This window comes from Panthera uncia (genome assembly GCF_023721935.1).
Source record: "Panthera uncia isolate 11264 chromosome A1 unlocalized genomic scaffold, Puncia_PCG_1.0 HiC_scaffold_17, whole genome shotgun sequence".
In the NCBI taxonomy this organism is placed as follows: Eukaryota; Metazoa; Chordata; class Mammalia; order Carnivora; family Felidae; genus Panthera; species Panthera uncia.
The window spans coordinates 45,004,682-45,022,533 of NW_026057577.1; the positions used below are offsets into that span (position 1 = coordinate 45,004,682).

The window sequence follows — 17,852 nt, forward strand, 5'->3', positions numbered from 1 at the left end:
AAGGGAGAAATACCGTGGCTCCTCCCTTATTTCCACCTGTCAATTCTCCAGGAATGCTTCCCATAGACTGAACCCGGAGAAAAGCCAGGTGACCTGGGAGCCTGAGAAATGATGTCTGCAGTGATCAACTTTCCTGAGCTAAGGAACTCTCAAAGTATGTATCTGTAGGAATAGGCCTAGGACTGGCACGTTTAGTATTTATACTTCAAAACAAAACAATATTTTGATATAATTAAAAAAATTTTTTTTTTGAGAGAGAGGGGAGGGTGCAAGTGAGTGAGGGGACAGAGAGAGATGGAGAGAGAGAAAATCCCACGAGGTGGGGGGTGGGGAGAGAGAGAGAGATTGGGGGAGAGAGAGAGAGAGAGAGAGAGAGAGAGAGAGAGAGAGAGAGAAGCAGGGCTCACCTGAAGCAGGGCTGGTGCTCACCCGATGTGGGACTTGAACTCATCAACTGTGAGATCATGACCTGAGCCGAAGTCAGATGCTTAATTGAGTCACCCCTGTGCCAATAATTAAAAAATTTTAAGGCATTTTAATACCAAAAAATAATCTCACAATAGAGGACATCTTCTTAATTGGGATAAATTTGGCTTTATTTTTTTATTTTTATTTTTAAAAAATTTTTAATGTTTACTTTCGAGAGAGAGAGAATGTGAGTGGGGGAGGAGCAGAGAAAGGAAGACACAGAATCCAAAGCAGGCTCCAGGCTCCAGGCTCCGGGCTGTCAGCACAGAGCCTGATGTGGGGCTCGAACTCATGAACTGTGAGATCATGACCTGAGCCTAAGTTGGACACTTAACCAACTGAGCCACCCAGGCACCCCTAAATTTAGCTTTATGAACACACACATATCCTTTTATAATTTTATTGATGGCCAGGGAAGTGTTTTCAGGGATCAGCATCTGTAAGTGTGGGAAACATTGCCATATACCTTTGAAAGACTTATTTTGCCCCTACTCTAGAACTTACTTTAATCCTCTTCTTATTTGAAGGGCTACAAAGCTGTCCTTGATTGTTAGCACTGTTGTGTGGCAAATGTGGGAAATTTGTTTCATCAGTTTCTCTGCCAGCTGTCCTGGAATATCCTGGATGTTTTTCTTTTCATATTTCCCTTTTTCATTTGTTTCTTAGAGTGTAGTTCTTCCTTTGTGTTATGTCCTCTTTGCCTGCAGTATTTACATTTCTCCCCTTGAATTTTCCAGCCTTCTCTCTTCTCCCTGTTTCTTTTGCTGTTTCAGCTTTGATTAAACTGTAGTTGATAGGAAAAGGGTAATTACAGTGATAGGCCTATAACAAGGAAAATGCAAGTTTCAGATTTTCAAAGTAAAGTTAGAAATTGTGTCTTGAACCTTTTAAGCCCTTGAAAGGATCCTGAAGATGCCCTCAGAATCCATGCAGAAAGTCATGCATTTCCTTATCCTTCTAAATGAATGTGTTTTTTCTTCCCAGACAGCGGTATTTAACTAATATTTGAAACAGTATTGTTTTATACTGTTTATAACAAATGGAAGCTAAGAAGCTAACCACAGTTTCCCTCCTTGAGGGGAACTGTGTTCTGAATTCCAATAGACTGTTTTAGATAGAATCCAATTATGTGTTTAATGGTCCAAAATCCAATCTAATATTTCTGAATGCAAATGAGTCTAGAATATCTGTTTTTCTTATATTTGAAAGATCTGTGCTTTTTCTTCACTGACTTTCTTATATACACATTTCGTAAGTTAAGAAAAAAAGTTGTAGGTTAAGTAAGGAATGGGTATAGTTTTCATTTAACTTCTGAGTTTTTTAAAATTTTTTAAATGTTTATTCATTTTTGAGAAAGAGAGAGAGCGGGCGGGGAAAGGGCAGAGAGAGAGGGAGACACAGAGAGAGAGAGAGAGAGAGAGCGGGCGGGGAAGGGGCAGAGAGAGAGGGAGACACAGAATCCGAAGCAGGCTCCAAGCTCTGAGCTGTCAGCACAGAGCCTGACATGGGGCTTGAACTCATGAAGTTGGACGCTTAACCCACTGAGCCACCCAGGCCCCCTTAACTTCTAAGTTTTTATAATAGCGAATGCTTCCAATTAAGGCATTGAAATGGGGGAGTTATATTTCATGAGGTCTGGTGGAAGACCAGAGCTGTTTTGTGTGAAAGGTGCTGAGTGGGATGCTTCTGGAGCAGTACTTCCAATCTCTTTTACTTCAGAACACACTGAAAGTAATACTTTGTACAGGACATGGGGATAGGAGGTTTTAAACTACAGACAAGCTGCCACTGGACTGGTAGCCCCAGATGGCTGCCCCAAGAGGTGAGATATCAGTATCTTAAAACTTTCAGCTCTCATATTGGGAAGTTCTGCTCTATAGAGGGCATTCAGGAGGTCCTAGTCTTGTGAAGAGCTCAATATTTACAAGTTATAACGCAAACATATAGTGTTAAGTTATGATAGTATTATTTGGTGAAATAGTAAGAATGGAGGTTAGATCTGTTTGAGGTGGAAAGGATCTAGTAAAGGTTCTGTAGAGGGGGTGGTGCATGGAAGGAATTATCTTGTGCAAAGGTAGAGTGGGAGCAAAGGGCAGAGGGAACTTGGGGTCTGCCAAGGATTTCTGATGTGGTTGGAGGGTAAGATTTGGGGATGCAAATAGGAAGCAGGATAGTGGGAATTACTGTTAAGAAAGTAGGCTGCGGTTGGCTTCAGGAGGGCCTTTATGAGATTGAATGAGCTCATGACTTTGGGCAACACTGGTGGTGACACTTCCCCTATTCCTTTTAGGAAAATCCTTCTGGGGCAGTGTAGAGTGAACTGAAGCCTGCAAGCTGATACATCCCTCGGGAGGGAAAGACATTGATCCAGGCTAGATGAGGGATAATAAAGGCTTGCACTTTATTATTGGCGAATAGAGGTTGAAAGTGCTTCTTGAAGTGGGAACCCCAAATTCTGCTTATTGATAAGGAGAAAGGTGACTCACATTTGGAGTCTGGTTGAAGGAAAGGATGACTCAAGACTATTTTCAGAATTAGAGTCTTGTATAGGCGACAAGGAACTTGATTTTGGACATGGGGATTTTAAGATGCTTGCAGAGAAGTAAGTGTTAACGTTTATAAAATGCTAGGTTCTGATCTAAGCACATTTTAAAACTCCTTCTATTCTCATAATAGCCATAAAAAAGTACGTGTTATCAGTTAGTGTCCAGTCAGGAAAATAAAGCGCACGGAATGTTTTAAGCACCGAAGGGTTTAATGCAGGAAATTGGTTACAGTGGTATTGGAAGAGCTGGAGGAACAAAAAGAAAAAGGTGTGTGTTGGAGCAAAAAGGAGAAGGGAACAAAGAGGAGGAGAAAGGAGAGGAGGAGAGAGTAAGTGCGTGCGTGCGTGTGTGTGTGTGTGTGTGTGTGTGTGTAGATGAATGTTGGAGGAACAAAAAGGAGAAGGAAATGTTAATCAGTTGTCAGCTGCTGCATAAACTGTATGCTCTACAGATTTGCTGGAGATCTTCATTGGTTCTGCTGCTTTGGAACCCCCACAGATGCTGCTGGAGCCTCTGGCTGTCTGTGGCTGCTTGTGGAGGTACCACCAGGAACAGGAAACAAAGACATTTTTCTTGCTCTCACCTTGGAATCTCCTGCCACCATATCCAAGAGGAAGGTAGTTGGTAAAGGGAGTTTGGAAAATACAGTTTATAGATTTCCAGCTCCTATGTAATAATAGAGAAGAGAAGAGAACCAACAGAAAAATAACCAGCACAGTGGGTACTGTTTTTATCCTTATATTACAGGTGTGGAGACCAAGTCATGGGAGAAGGTCACACAGATACAGCTTGGCAGAGTTGAGATGTGGATGTAGGTAGTCTGGTTTCAGAGTGTGTGCTCTTAGCCTCTGCACTTTGATCTTGCCTCCACACATGGTTATTATTTGCTTTTTCTCCTTATTGCTGAGCACTTCAAATGAGCAGCTGTTTCCATTGATTTTGCTTATCCTGCACTTACTTTTCTTTGATATCTCTTACTGGCAACAGTTTTTCACCTCAACCTCTGGAACCTGTCTTCTGGTCCCTATTGATTTTATAGCTAATATAATGGGTTATTTCAGTTTCTATTTGTCTTTAATCTATTTCTGACTTTTGATACGGATGGATACCTATTTATATGGGATTCCAACCTTGATTTCTATGATGCTGACTTGCTTTATTTTCCCCTTATCTCACTGAGGCTCTTTGGTTTTTTTCTTTTTCTTCCCATTCCTTAAACCATTGCCATATCTTGCCTTGAGTTTGGATTTTAGTGTATTATAAGAAGCTGCTTAATGTTAATTTTATATTTAAATCAGGACCAATAAAATCTTCATGTATACAGTTCTTATGACCTTTTTCCTTTGTGTGTTATGAAGTCAGACAAGTCAGAGCAGGGTTTCAATTTGTGTTCTGCCCTGGGCAAGGAGGAAGAGAGTAGGATGACTGAAGGAGACAGTCTCACTCTGAGTATCTACTATGTACCAGCACTGTGCTAAGTGCTTCAAATGTGTTGCTTCATTTAAGTTCTCCTGTGTGAGATTGCTTGTTTGTTACCCTTATTTACAGATGAAGAAACTAACTCTTTGTGATGAACCAGTAATAGAACTGGGGTTGAAACCCTCATCTGATTTGCTCTGACAGCCAGATTCTTTCCTCTGGACCACCTGGGAGAAGCTCCCACTTTCTTATCTGTTAAGTGAAGAAACTGGGCAAGATCAGTTTTAAGGCCCATTTCAGTATCATCGTTCTGATTTTGTCACAAACTAGTGTCGCAAGCAGTAGTTGCTTCTCGTATTGAAAGAGGAAGTTGCCTTCCCACTCCACGAAACATCCTGTTTTATTAAGATCAAGAGTACTAATGTGTTATTTGTAAAAGTTATGAAGTAGGGCACAGGCATTTAAAGTAGTCATGATGATAGATCTTCATGTAAGTTGCAAGAGAGCCCCATTACCTCCAAATGAGGCTGCTGCCTAGAACATTAGAGGCTGTGGCTTTTATTGACAGGTGCTCAGAATAATAGCTTTGGAACAACTCCAGTCTAAACAAAAGGGCAATCCAGTTATTCCATTATACTTTATGCTGAAAGCATGTGCTTCCAGATTAAGAATCCCTTTCTTTGGATGGAATTTAGTGTGAGATTTGCAAGAAGATAGTGCAAAATACATTTTAAAGATAAGGTTCACTGTAATATGGTTTGATTTCTTTATAAAGCCAGTGGACAACCCTAAAATGGTTAACTGTCATGTGATTCATCCATGTCTTGCCATCAGACATGCAGATAGATGGTTTAAGTGGATACCAACATCCTCTCTTGATATAAAAGACCCATTATAAAATACTCATCTAAGTATTCCTACACACACACACACACACACACACACACACACACACACACCATTAGGATAAGTGCGTTTTGGAGCACCTGGGTGACTCATTCTGTTAAGCGTCTGACTATTGATTTCAGCTCAGGTCATGCCTGATCTCATGGTTTGTGAGTTCGACCCCTGTGTCAAACCACGCTTCGGGCCCACACTGACAATGCAGAGCCTGCTTGTGATTCTCTCTCTCTTCTCTCTGTCTGTGCCTCCCTATCTTCCTCCCTCTTCCTCTCTCTCAAAATAAATAAATAAGCTGAAAAAAAAATAGAGTGTTTCCAGATTCCGTAGAATTTATCTTCTTTACTCATAAACATCCTCCAGCCCTCCCTCATTCATGTTTTATTTTGTAAAAATGGGAAATTGAAAGGTTTATACCTCTGTTTTTAACTTTTAGTTTTATTGACTTTGCCTGCTTTAGAGGAAGCCTGCAGGGGAATCTCGGCTCCCTGGCCACTCCTTCCTTTGGTTTAGGTGGTTGGTTCTTCCTTTAGCAAACCTCTAACTATATGTGTCCCCGGCACCTGAGGCTGGGCTATTTTCTCCTACGTAGGTGATACCAATCACCCCCAAATTCTTCTATGCTACCAAGTGATGATTACTACCCAATTTTGGTTTCCAGGTCTGACTGCTCTCCTGGTTGCTTATTTACTTCTTAAGTCTATTTAGATTTGGTGGGAATTTCATGCCATACATTGGAATGTAACATATTTTATCGATTATATTAATGAACTTAACTATTTTATTTTTTTATTAAAAAATTTTTTTTAATGTTTATTTTTGAGACAGAGAGAGACAGAGTGTGAGTGAGGGAGGGGCAGAGAGAGAGGGAGACATAGAATCCGTAAGAAACTATATCACAGCTGTGCACAAACATACATTACTATAAATAATAGGAACCAAAGTTTCACAAAGACAGTAATTACCTTTAAAAGATGACATACTTGATGTTTTCAAAAGCATTCAGTTTCATTTCATTAAAAGATGTTCTCTGTGACCCACATCTACCTCATTAATGGTTTGTGACCTACTATTTGAAAAACACTGTTCTTGAGCCACTAGATGTGTTAGAGATACTTCAAGTTGAGGAGAGTCTGTCCACATATTTGGGGACCATAAATATTTAGAGTGCAATACATCATTATGAAAGAAGGCTTGAACAGATTCCTTGTTTTTCCCTATTTCAGGAAGCCAAAAGTTTCTTGTACTGCTCTTCTTGGGGTCACTGATAATCCAACCACTAGTTGGTTGACCCTCCTAGGAAACTGTATTTCTGACCTTTCCCTGTATGAGCAAGATCTGGATAAATGGAATTACTAATGGCTTTAAAAAGCTATGAAAATGCAACCAATTAGAATTCCCAGGTACAAAACAAATGTCTGGCCCACATATATTATATACATATATATATTTTTTTTCCTTCAAATGCTTAAGAGATTTTGATATCCCAGATCAATACATGTTTGTTCCAAGTGAATCACTGACTTTCAGATACCTGAGGTAAATCATATTCTGGTTTCAATTTGTCTCTTTTTCCCCTGAGGTTCATGATGAAGAGCTCTGTTTTCTTTAACACCTGCCTACTTGGCAGCTCTGACACTTGCTTGAAAAAAGTTGTTAAAATGAGGAAGCTTATTTCCTCTAATTTGACTGCATCCTTCTTTCCCCACCCCACAGAGGGCAATGCACACAGGAAAGGTGTTTGATCAGAGTCCACTGAGGCGGACCAAGTTGAAAAGAGTTATTATAGGCAACAACCCCAGTTTAAAAGGTTATCCCATATAAGAGTGATCATGTAAATTCCTCAAGAGATTCAGTATGGAATCAGAGCTAGCTTTCGGTTCAGAATTGTTTATTAGTTAGAATTGGTAAGGATACTCTCAGTCACCTACAGACATGTGGAAATTGTCGGATTATATACTACCTGGTTTGAATATATCTATAACAGAACTCGCTATAATAAGATTTTATAGGTACTTACCTTGCACGCTTCTGCTAAGCTCACAGAAGGTTGACTAATCCAATGTTCTCAAAAGCCTCTTCTCTGATCCAAGAGTGTTTGCATATTTTAGACCCAACATTTATTCTAATAAAGCTTCAGGAAATAGCTTGTATCATGCTGAAGAAATTTACAGTTGGCACAGTGACTTACTGGTTGGTTAGTTGACCTATAGGGATTATGCAGGGATGGGGGGAGCTCTTAGCTGTGCTACGATGGACCTAAAAATACTGTGCTTAATAATATGAACATTGCAGAAGTTTAAGTCATTCCTGAGGGAAGTTCATACATGTTTAAAGATTATTACAAATACACAGTCTTATTTAACATTTTGGTGTTAACTTTAGAAGCCAGGATTTTTAAATTGTAAAGCATCTTTTCCATCTTTTTGAATTCAAAAGCACAATAGCACATTGTTTAACAACCACCTCTATATTTGAAGGGAACCTCATTTCAAAATTGCAAGTCAGTGGGGTTTTTTGCATTTTCATTTTTTTAAAGTTTATTTTATTCATTCTTAGAGAGAGTGGGTGTGTGTGCACATGAGTGGGGTAAGGGGAGAGAGAGAGAGAAAGAGAGAATCCCAGGCAGGCTCCGCATTGTCAGTGCAGAAGCCTGACCCAGGGCTCGATCCCATGAACCATGAGATCATGACCTGAGCTGAAATCAAGAGCCAGTCACTTAACTGAATGAGCCACCCAGGCGCCCCTTCATTTGCGAGTATTAGTATTATGTCAAAGATCCAAAAAGTATGTTTCATTGGCTAAATCTGACCTGCCACCAGTTTTTATGTAGCATGCAGAACGAAGATTGGGTTTTATGTTATTTTAATAGTTGGAGGAAAAAAAATCAAAAGAATAATGTTTTGTGACATATGAAAATTACATGAAATTTAAAATTCAGGGTTCATAAATAAAATTTGATTGGAACATATTTGTGCTTATTATTTTGCAGGTTGTCTTTGCTGCTTTTGTGGTACAAGGGCAGAATTGAGTAGTTGTGACAGAGATTTTTATGGCCTGCAAAACCTAAAATAGAAAAAGTCGTTTACTGAAAAAGTTTCCTTGTCTCTGGCCTATACATTTCCTGGCCTTTTGGAATGTAACATATTTTATCGATTATATCAATGAACTTAACTTTTATTTTTTTATTAAAAAAATTTTTTTTAATGTTTATTTTTGAGACAGAGAGAGACAGAGTGTGAGTGAGGGAGGGGTGGAGAGAGAAGGAGACATAGAATCCAAAGCAGGCTCCAGGCTCTGAGCTGTGAGCACAGAGCCAGACGCAGGGCTCGAACCCATCGACCACGAGATCGTGACCTGAGCCGAAGTCAGACACTCAACCAACCGACCGAGCCACCCAGGCGCCCCTGAACTTAACTATTTTAAAAGATTCCATTGTGGAATGTCATGTTCATAAACGTAGGTAATAACAAGGGTTTGGGGTTAAAAACAGGAATTTGTTTCTGTGGAAATAATTCCTAGACCAGCTTCTTGGGTGGGGAATGAATGACTTGCCGAATTTTGAAAAATGGCAAATTTTGAGAAATGGCAGTTATAAGGGTATGACACAGAAATATAGCAGTGGTTGATATAGTTGCTGTAATAAAAGTGGAATATTTTAAACTTTGTTCACATTTGACAGCTTCTATTTTTGAGGTATCTCAAATACATTTTGTATGATCACCTCCATTTCACCCCTCCCTTGTGTGCTTTTATTTTAATCCAGCGAAGCCAGCCTCACAGTAAACAGTGTGATTATATTCTCTTCTAACACTTAGTGGTTTTTGGTACTTAAGTTTGTCTAATGGGCCCATCACTAAAAGTCAGAGTCATTTCTCTCTGCTGCCTTGATAGAGAGCATGTGGGTTTGCGTGGGGCTGCCTTGCAACACAGCACTGAGTTGTAGTGTGCAGAAAAGCTGTTCTCTTGATCCACTACACCTGGCAGTCCCCGGGCAGGTGTGTCTAAGATGAGGATGTTTTCAATGTACTTTCGTTCCTCTTCAATACGGTGCCTCAGACCCCAAGACCTATCTCTTACTTGTGTTAGGCATCACCTCTTACCTCCCTTAACCCTTATAGTGAGCCAGAGGAAGAGGGTTGTTTGTGTTTTTGTGGACTCTTTTGGGCAGTGCAGTGTACTAGCCTGCCTTCCCTCACCATCTTTGTGTATCTGATTTGATGGAGCCGTAGCAGTGGCCCATTCTAGTGTGCTCCAGCAAGACCCTGCTTATCTGTAAGCCTAAAACGTAGGGTATTTTCTACACTTTTGAAAAAAAAAAAATATCACAAGCTGACTAAGCAAAAAAAAAAAAAAAAAAAAAAAAAGCACTCTAAAAAGTCCGGCCCTATTTTCCTCTTACCTAATTAGGAGACCCTAAATCCTCCTTTACAATCTGTATTTCTTCTTAAGAGATCATTTTAGAAAGTCTGACTGTTTCCCTTTCTAGTTAACAGTGTATTTGAAGGAGATGTGGAAGAGGGGAAAGAAGGGTAAGCTCCATATAGGCAGGTTAGCATCCAAGAGTGCCAGCTTGAGAAAGTGATAGTTTGAGAAAGTAAAACCTTAAAAAAAAAAACAAAAAAAAAAAGATTCAAGAACTCACCAAAAGCATTTTGAGGCCATTTGGTGTGAGACCAAAGCCCCCAACACCTCACTCTTCCTTGAAGAATCACTGTGCTATTGCTTACTGATCTTCTTGAGTCCTCTACTTGAGTCAGTTCTGTTTACCAAGCATATTACACACTCTCTCCTCATAACAGCTCCATCATGCAAGAACTGTTGTATCAACTCTTACATTTATTTTGTAGCTGAGAAAAGTGAGAGATTTTTTTCTCTAGCTTTTCCAAGACTCATTATTGAGCAGGGGAGCTAGCATATGAATCTTGGTAGTCGGATTCCAGAGTTCGTGCCTTTCCCATAATCTCCAGTCCCCAGAAGAGAACAGGCCAGAGCACAGGGAGGCAGTATAATATAGTGGTTAGACTTTCTAGCTTCAGATTGTAGTTCTGTTACTTTCTGATTTTTTTAACTAATGTTCATTGCCTCTGTTTCTGTATTTATAAAATATTGCACTGGATTTTAAAGTTGTTTGTACTTACATCATAGGGTTATTGTGAGGATTCAGTGAGACTTTGTATGTAAATAACGCAGTGCCCAGCACATATTAAGAGCTCGGAACACGTTAGCTACTATACTTTATATAAAATACAGTTACTAATGATTCACAGCAGACACATAAGTAATTTTTTTATATTTAAGAAGATAGATGTTTAATACATCCTAGGAACATTTTACGCAGCTGAAATATTTAAAGAGTATTAATACTTACACAGGGTCATCATTTATCACTATAAGTTAGGATAATTGGCATTGCCATTTTAGATACTGAGATGTTGTTTTGCTTGATCTATAAACATTAGAAAAGAAGGTGAAACAAAACCTTTCAGAGGTCTGCCTTTGATTTTCCTTTATGGTATTTGCTCCTGAACTTTTAAATAAATCCTTAAAAAAAAAGTCAGGGCTTTGGCTCAGTAGGAGGCTTACCTTTTTAATTATCAGTTTGCCTTTTGGGTAAAGAACTGTGGGTTTTCTATTATGTGTGTCATTAGATGAAACAAGTCTTACTGCTGGCTGGCTACCAAGAAAGGACATATATCAGGGATGTCATCACAAAGTTTCCCTTTGATCACATTGCCTGCACAAGATGCAAGTCCATCAGCTCTCTGATGGAGCTCTGGCACGGAGAGGAGAGGCACGCAAAAGTGTCCTTCACCCCAAAGTGTACTTTCTGCTTTGCCATTTAATAGCTATGTGAACTTGGGCAAATCACTTAAGCTTTCTGAGCCTCAGCTTCATCGTTTAATACCTGCCTTGCTTAACTTAAAAGGTTGGTTGGAATGTGAGGTGGCATATAATGTGTGAAGGGAGCACCTTGAGGGAGTGCTATAAAGAAAGGTCTAGATACATTTTAGTTATCAAATATTTTATATATGATGCCTTTTTAAAACTATGAAGTGTTGTACAAATGTTTGTTGGTGGTTTTAGCAATCACTTCCTTTGGTACTAGATACAGATTCATGTATTGTTATAAGATCTGAAGACCCAGTAGTTTTAGTAATAAATGTGGCAGTTCTTGGGGAGCTAAATCTCACATTCCCTATCATAGAATTTATCTCCTATAACAATCAAAAGGTCTCTGAGCATAGGTAAGTGAAAGCCCAAGTTGAATGAAATAATTTCATCATTGGGTTAAACTTCATAAATGAGCCTTTTGTTAACCATTATTTAAGAAAAAAACAAAACTTTTAAAAATATTTATTCTTTGAGAGAGAGCGAGAGCATGCAAGTGCTAGCGCATGAGCAGGGGAGGGGCAGAGAGAGGGAGACACAGAATTCAGAGCAGGTTCCATGCTCTGAGCTGTCAGCACAGAGCCCTACGTGGGGCTTGAATTTGCAAGCCATGATACTGTGACCTGAGCTGAAGTCAGGCGCTTCACTGACTAAGCTACCAATCACATTTTTAAAAGTTTATTTATTTTGAGAGAGAGACAGAGAGAAAGAAAGATTGGGTGAGGGGCAGAGAGAGAGAGGGAGAGAGAGAATCCCAAGCAAGCTCTACGCTATAGCATGGAGCCTGACGTGGGCTCGATTTCATGAACTGTGAGATCATGACCTGGGCCAAAATCAAGAGTTGGATGCATAACCAACTGAACCATCCAGGCATCCCAGCCACCATTTCATGTAATAGCTAAAAGAAACAGGTCTCAAAGTCTCTTGTAATAAATGTATTGATTTATGGTTGGCTAGAATTGATCTTCCTAGTGTCAAGCTTAGGGTGACATGGAGGTTTAGCTGGACTTTTTTTTTAGTCATTTGGGTAGGCTATCCAGTTCTTTCAGAAATGTTCTAATACTGTGCACAGGTGTTATTGGATGTGGACAGTCTATGTATGTCTGCTTACTTGAGTTGTGGTTTGTGATTATCCTCACTTGTGGGACATTAGTGTTTCCTCTACTCAAGCATAGCTCTGTATGCTTGTGTAAGAACCAAACTCCCTGTGGTCTCAGGAACTGTCCTGCTAGCATGGGACACATTATTAAGATTTAGAATATTATTAAATATGATTTTTACCTAACAAAGTTTTTTCTTAGTACAAGTAGCTCTTTTCCAGCAGACATTTTGCTAAGTACTGAGGATGTCAGATTTTACAAAAAAACTAGAAAATGGAGGCTGTAGCATAAGTCACATAATAAAACATACCAGGTTAAAAATCAAATGGCTTTCCGACTGCATTTAAAATAAAATAACTAGTGGAGTAATTTCTAAAGTCCTAGGTAGGCTCACAATCAATTGTTTTTTGCATCCTTTGTACAGTGGAATTTGGATCATACATAACAAATTACCTGAGGAATCTTTATTGTACTTTCTATTTTTCTTTTTTGGGAAAAGAATGTCAAAGAACACTCAAATTTCTGTTCTTATATTTTAAATTTGCACATGGTCTGTAAAGCACTCATTTTTCAAAGATTTATTAAAATAAAAGTAATTAAACCACATTTTGAGATTTTTGCACGATAGTGGGGGAAAAACCATTCTGTACCATCACATTAACCAATTATAGTCTAATTTTAGTGTTTTTCTTTTTTGTATTTTCCTGTGCATTAAAAAGGGGTTTCTATCATCTGTACATTTTTGTATCCAGCTCTTTTTTGGTTTGACAATGCAATGTATGAAAAGCAGTTTTCTTGGGGCTCCTGGTGGCTCAGTTGGTTAGGTGTCCCACTCTTGATTTTGGCGCAGGTCATGGTCTCTCAGTTCTTGAGATCCAGCCCCACATCGGGCTCTGTGCTGACATTGCAGAGCCTGCTTGGGATTGTCTTTCTCCCTCTACGTCTCTGCCCCTTCCCAGCTCATGGGCTCTCTCTCTCTCAAAATAAATAAATGAATGTTAAAAAAAAGAGAATATATTAGAAAAACATTTTTCTTTTTATATACCTGTTATAATTATTTTTTATTTTTTTGATGTTTTATTTATTTTTGAGCGAGAGAGAGAGAGAGAGAGAGTGTGTGTGTGTGTGTAAGTGTGTGTGTAAGCAGGGGAGGGGCTAAGAGAGAGGGAGACATAGAATCTGAAGCAGGCTCTGACCTCCGAGCTGTCAGCACAGAGCCTGATGCGGGGTGTGAACTGTGAGATCATGACCTGAGCCGAAGTCGGACACTTAACCGACGGAGCCACTCACGTATCCCAACTTTTCATGACTGACGATGTATAATAAACCAGTGGATTTATCCCATTTTACACGACCATATTTTTCTTATTTTGGACATATTTTGGTTGTTTCCAGGTTTTCATTTTATGAATAATTGCCAGAAAAGCATCTTTGAGCATATGTAGTAAGCACCCCCCTCTGCTCTGTCCATGTTTTATCCCCCCCCCCCCCCCCCCCCCCGCTTTAGAATAGACATCTAGAAGTGGACACTGTGGATGAAAGGGCATGGGGATGTTTTTAAGGCTCTGTGTACATATTGCCAAATTCCCTGCCAGTTTCACACACCACTTACCAGTTCTAGATATTACTGTGGTTTTAAATTTTTGCCCAGTTAGCAAGTTACCAAAGTTGGCATAAAACAAAAGTTACCTGTTGTTTTAATGTGAAATTTTTGGGTCACTCGGGAAGTTGAATATTTTCCTGTGTGTTTGCTTATTAGTCACATTTCCTATTTCAGGAATTTTATTCCTGTCCTCCTCACCTGTTAGTAAAGGTTGGGTAAAGGAACACAGTGGTGGAAAGCATGAGTTCTGGAGACAGTTGGCTCAGTCCCCACCTCGCATCTGCCCCCGGGAGTGGGGGATGTTGGGCAGGTGTTACCATCTTGCCAAGATTTTAGTTGCCATTTTTGGACATTTGTAAGATTTTTTTTACTTTCGGAATTTAAACAATTTTCCATTGTGCTTTCTTTTCTAAGTATAGAGAATGTTTCTCACCTTTCCAGAAGTTTAATACTCAGTTCTATTTTTGTTCTCTTTTTAAAAATTATCTCTTTACTGAGATTTAATTTTTATGTTGTAAGCTCCTATAAAATGGATCACTTTCCTAAGTGCCTGTGCTTATTATGAAGGCATAAGAGATGTTCCTCAGGAATGAAATTTGTCATGTTTGAAATTTCAAAATTGGCACTGCATTTGTAGTACAACTAAATGTTCAGAAGTTAATGTCTTCACCTAAATCACTTTTATTTTAGAGAAACCTGGTCAGAGAACCAGAATTTATTGGGTGTATTAGCTAGTGTTTGGCATGGTGATTTGTTAGGGTTTGGATATTACAAACAGTTTTATTGGTTCAGAAGTATTTGGTGAGATATTTATCTTTGATTTTTTTTTTTTTTCTCTAAAGGTGAGTGTTATATAGGAATCTGTACTTGAGAAACACGTGGCCTGTGTACAGTGTCCAGGGAGCAGTTAGAAGGGCAATATGTTAAATCTCTTGCCTCAAGGCAAAACCATTAGTTGTGCTGTGTATGAGCCTCAAGGGGTGTAAATAACCAGACCATTCATGAAATCATCAGTTTCCTTTTATTTCAAGGCAACTGTAAAACCTTTAATCTGTGGAAGAATCAGAGGAAGTTGACCTATTGGATTTACAGATTATTTTCCTTTATGTGATTATTTTGAGAAAGTATATTTCAGAATTTACCAATTCCTGGTTGAACATTAGGAATATGAACTTTGAATTCCATTTTCTGTTTTGATGTGAGCATCCTAAAGTTCTGATATGATTTAAATGCATGCAGACTTCTCTTATGAACTCTTGTATGTCTACGTAAAAGATTTTCGGATTGATTTTATTTTTTTAGAGATTTATTGTTGATGTTTTTTGTTAATTTATTAGAGCTTATCTTTAGGAGCAAAGAAATTCCATTTATTGATGGCTGATATTTCTCACTACCTTAATAAGACAGACCATCCTCAGAAATGAACAGCAATCCAGTTTGTTTTCTGTATTAATTTGGGGGACATTATCAAAAGGGGAAGGGATAACTCTTTTTTCCGTATTACTATTGTGTATAAATACCGTTTAAACATTAGGAAGGCTTTTCTTCTTTACAAAAAATTCTCATTTGACACCCAAGCCTTCCCACTTCATTCTTTCCCTCAGTAACCTTTCTTGTTTGTTTGTTTTCATATTTGTATTTCTTGGAAGAGTGATGTCACTCTGTTTCTTCACCTTCAGCTTCATTCCTCAGTCCGCTGCCCTCTGGTCTTTGTCCCTGTCACTCCACTGAAGTTATGCCTGTTAAGGATCCCAGCGTCACTGAATGCAATGTGTTCTTCTCATTTTCATCTTATTTAACAGCTGAACAACACTGAACGAAGCTGACCTGACCGCTCTTTCTAGTAACATAGTCTTCAGTTGACTTTTATAATTCTAAACTCTCTTGGTTTTTCTCTTGCCTCTCAGGTTAACTCCGCCTCTCTTTGCTGGGTCACCTTCTACCCATGTTTCTGGGCCCTTTCCCTACTCTTAACCTACTCCGAAAAATTCCACATTCTAGCTTCAAATCTTTACTTCTCATGAGCTCCAGCAGTCTGTAGTCTGTTCACTGGATGTCTTTACTTGCTTCCAGCACTTGTGCCTCAAACTTAGTATTTTCCTTACAAACTTGCCTTTCCCTATATGTCCCCTAGTTCTATAAATGGCACCTCATCCTCTGGGTTCAAGCCATCAGTGTCTTAGCATTGCTACTTCTTCAGTATCTGTAAAACAGATCCTTTCTTGGTCACTACTGCTGCTACCCAAAGTCCAGCCATTATTGATCTGGTTCATTGCAATAAGTTTTTCTGTATCTTCCCATGCCATACGACCACTAACCCTTCCTCTATACTGTACACAGATAATTTTTAAAAAGCCATTATGATCATGTTCTTTCCCTATTTAAAATCTCTTTGAGGCTAAAATGTAAAATTCTTAACTGTTGTCTGTAAGTCTCTGCTTGATCTAGCCCTGCATACATCTTTAATCTCATATCTTGCTCCCCTCACCTTTCGGCAGAGAGAATACATTTCTCTTGATATCTAAGACTTGTAGCATTAAAATTACAGGATATAGTAGTAATGAATGTTTTGGTTTTAAAATATTGCTTATAAAATTATTCTTCATTTTTCTGTACTTTTTCATGTGTAGGCATATGTATATTAAATGAGATAGTGTATGTTAAGGTGTTTATAATTTGTAAATGTTAATATAAAATATTGTTTCTCTCAACTTTTTGCTCCCATCCATCATTCCTTTTGCTTCCATCTACATGATGGTAAAAGATACTATACATGTGGTAACAATTCTGTAGGAATGTTGGGGTAGAATGGACATGATTTTCCAATTTAGAGCATCCTTTGAATGGGAAATTAGGAAACAGTCCATAAAATAAATCTTTACGATAGGTGTGATATGTTTTGAAGAAAAGGTTGCTTAGAACCTGGTCTAGATCATCTGTAGAAGCCTTTTTCAGTTCTTTACTCTTGTGTCTGTAGCTTCCATTTTAAGAAAACATATGGTGACCATAGAATAACTTCCTATTTATGTTTAATCTATGGATAAACTCAGTGAATGTGCTGTTTTAGCAGTACTTCTGACTTTCAGACATTTTCATATGACCCTTTTGTCTGTAGGAGGAGGGTTAAGGCCAAACACCACCACTACCTGTGAAGAAGACCATCATCTTGTGACTGGAGATATGCTAATGTGAAATATGAACGCTTTAACTAAGTCTTGAATCACACCATTAGTACTCAGTGGAACAAAATTGCCAGGGATTGGGGTTGTTGCTTAAATGAGCTCCCCAAGTTTGTCTGTAAATTAGAAGTGACCCTAATAAAAATTCCAAAAGGGTTTTCTTTGGCTTGACAAACTAATGTTAATTAATGTAGGGAAAAAAAAAAGTGATGAGAGGTAGAGCCAGCCCTATAAGATATCGAAAGGTATTATTAAGCTACATTAATTAAAACTGTGTGATGAAGGCACATGTGTAGATCTACAGATCAATGGAATAAAGTAGAAATACTGGAAAGAGACCTCAAAACACACAGGACATGATAAAATTGGCATCTCAAATCAGTGCTGAAATTTATTCAGTAAGTGGTGTTGGCATAACTGGGGAGCCAACTGGAAAAAAAATAAAGTGGAATGTATAATTCATACTTCTACCAGAATGAATTTTAAGTAGATCATGCTTTAAATTTAAAAAGCAAAGTCACAAAAGAAATAGAACTAAATAGGAGAGAAATTTTTTACAATTTAGAATGAAGTAGGTTTTTCCAACTTTGATACATAACTCTGAGGCAATAAAAGAAAAAGACTCATAAGTTAGTTAGACTTTATAAAAAATGAATGTCTCTGCATATCAAAAACTAACACAAGCAAAGTCAAAAGATAAGTTGAGAAAACATTTAACTCCTCAAAGATTATAGGAGATTTTCTT

At 38.5% G+C, this 17,852-nt stretch overlaps 1 protein-coding gene and 1 long non-coding RNA gene across 2 annotated transcripts in view; both read left to right on the plus strand.

Annotated features, from left to right (window-relative positions):
• Nucleotides 1–10,587, plus strand: part of LOC125935665 (uncharacterized) — a 32,566-nt gene extending 21,979 nt beyond the window's left edge. The window contains exon 2 of the long non-coding RNA XR_007461744.1: nt 52–10,587. This is a non-coding gene — a long non-coding RNA (uncharacterized LOC125935665). The remainder of the gene's footprint in view (nt 1–51) is intronic.
• ZSWIM6 (zinc finger SWIM-type containing 6) overlaps nt 1–17,852 on the plus strand; it is a 198,593-nt gene that overhangs the window by 24,413 nt on the left and 156,328 nt on the right. The gene's annotated exons all lie outside the window — the stretch shown is intronic.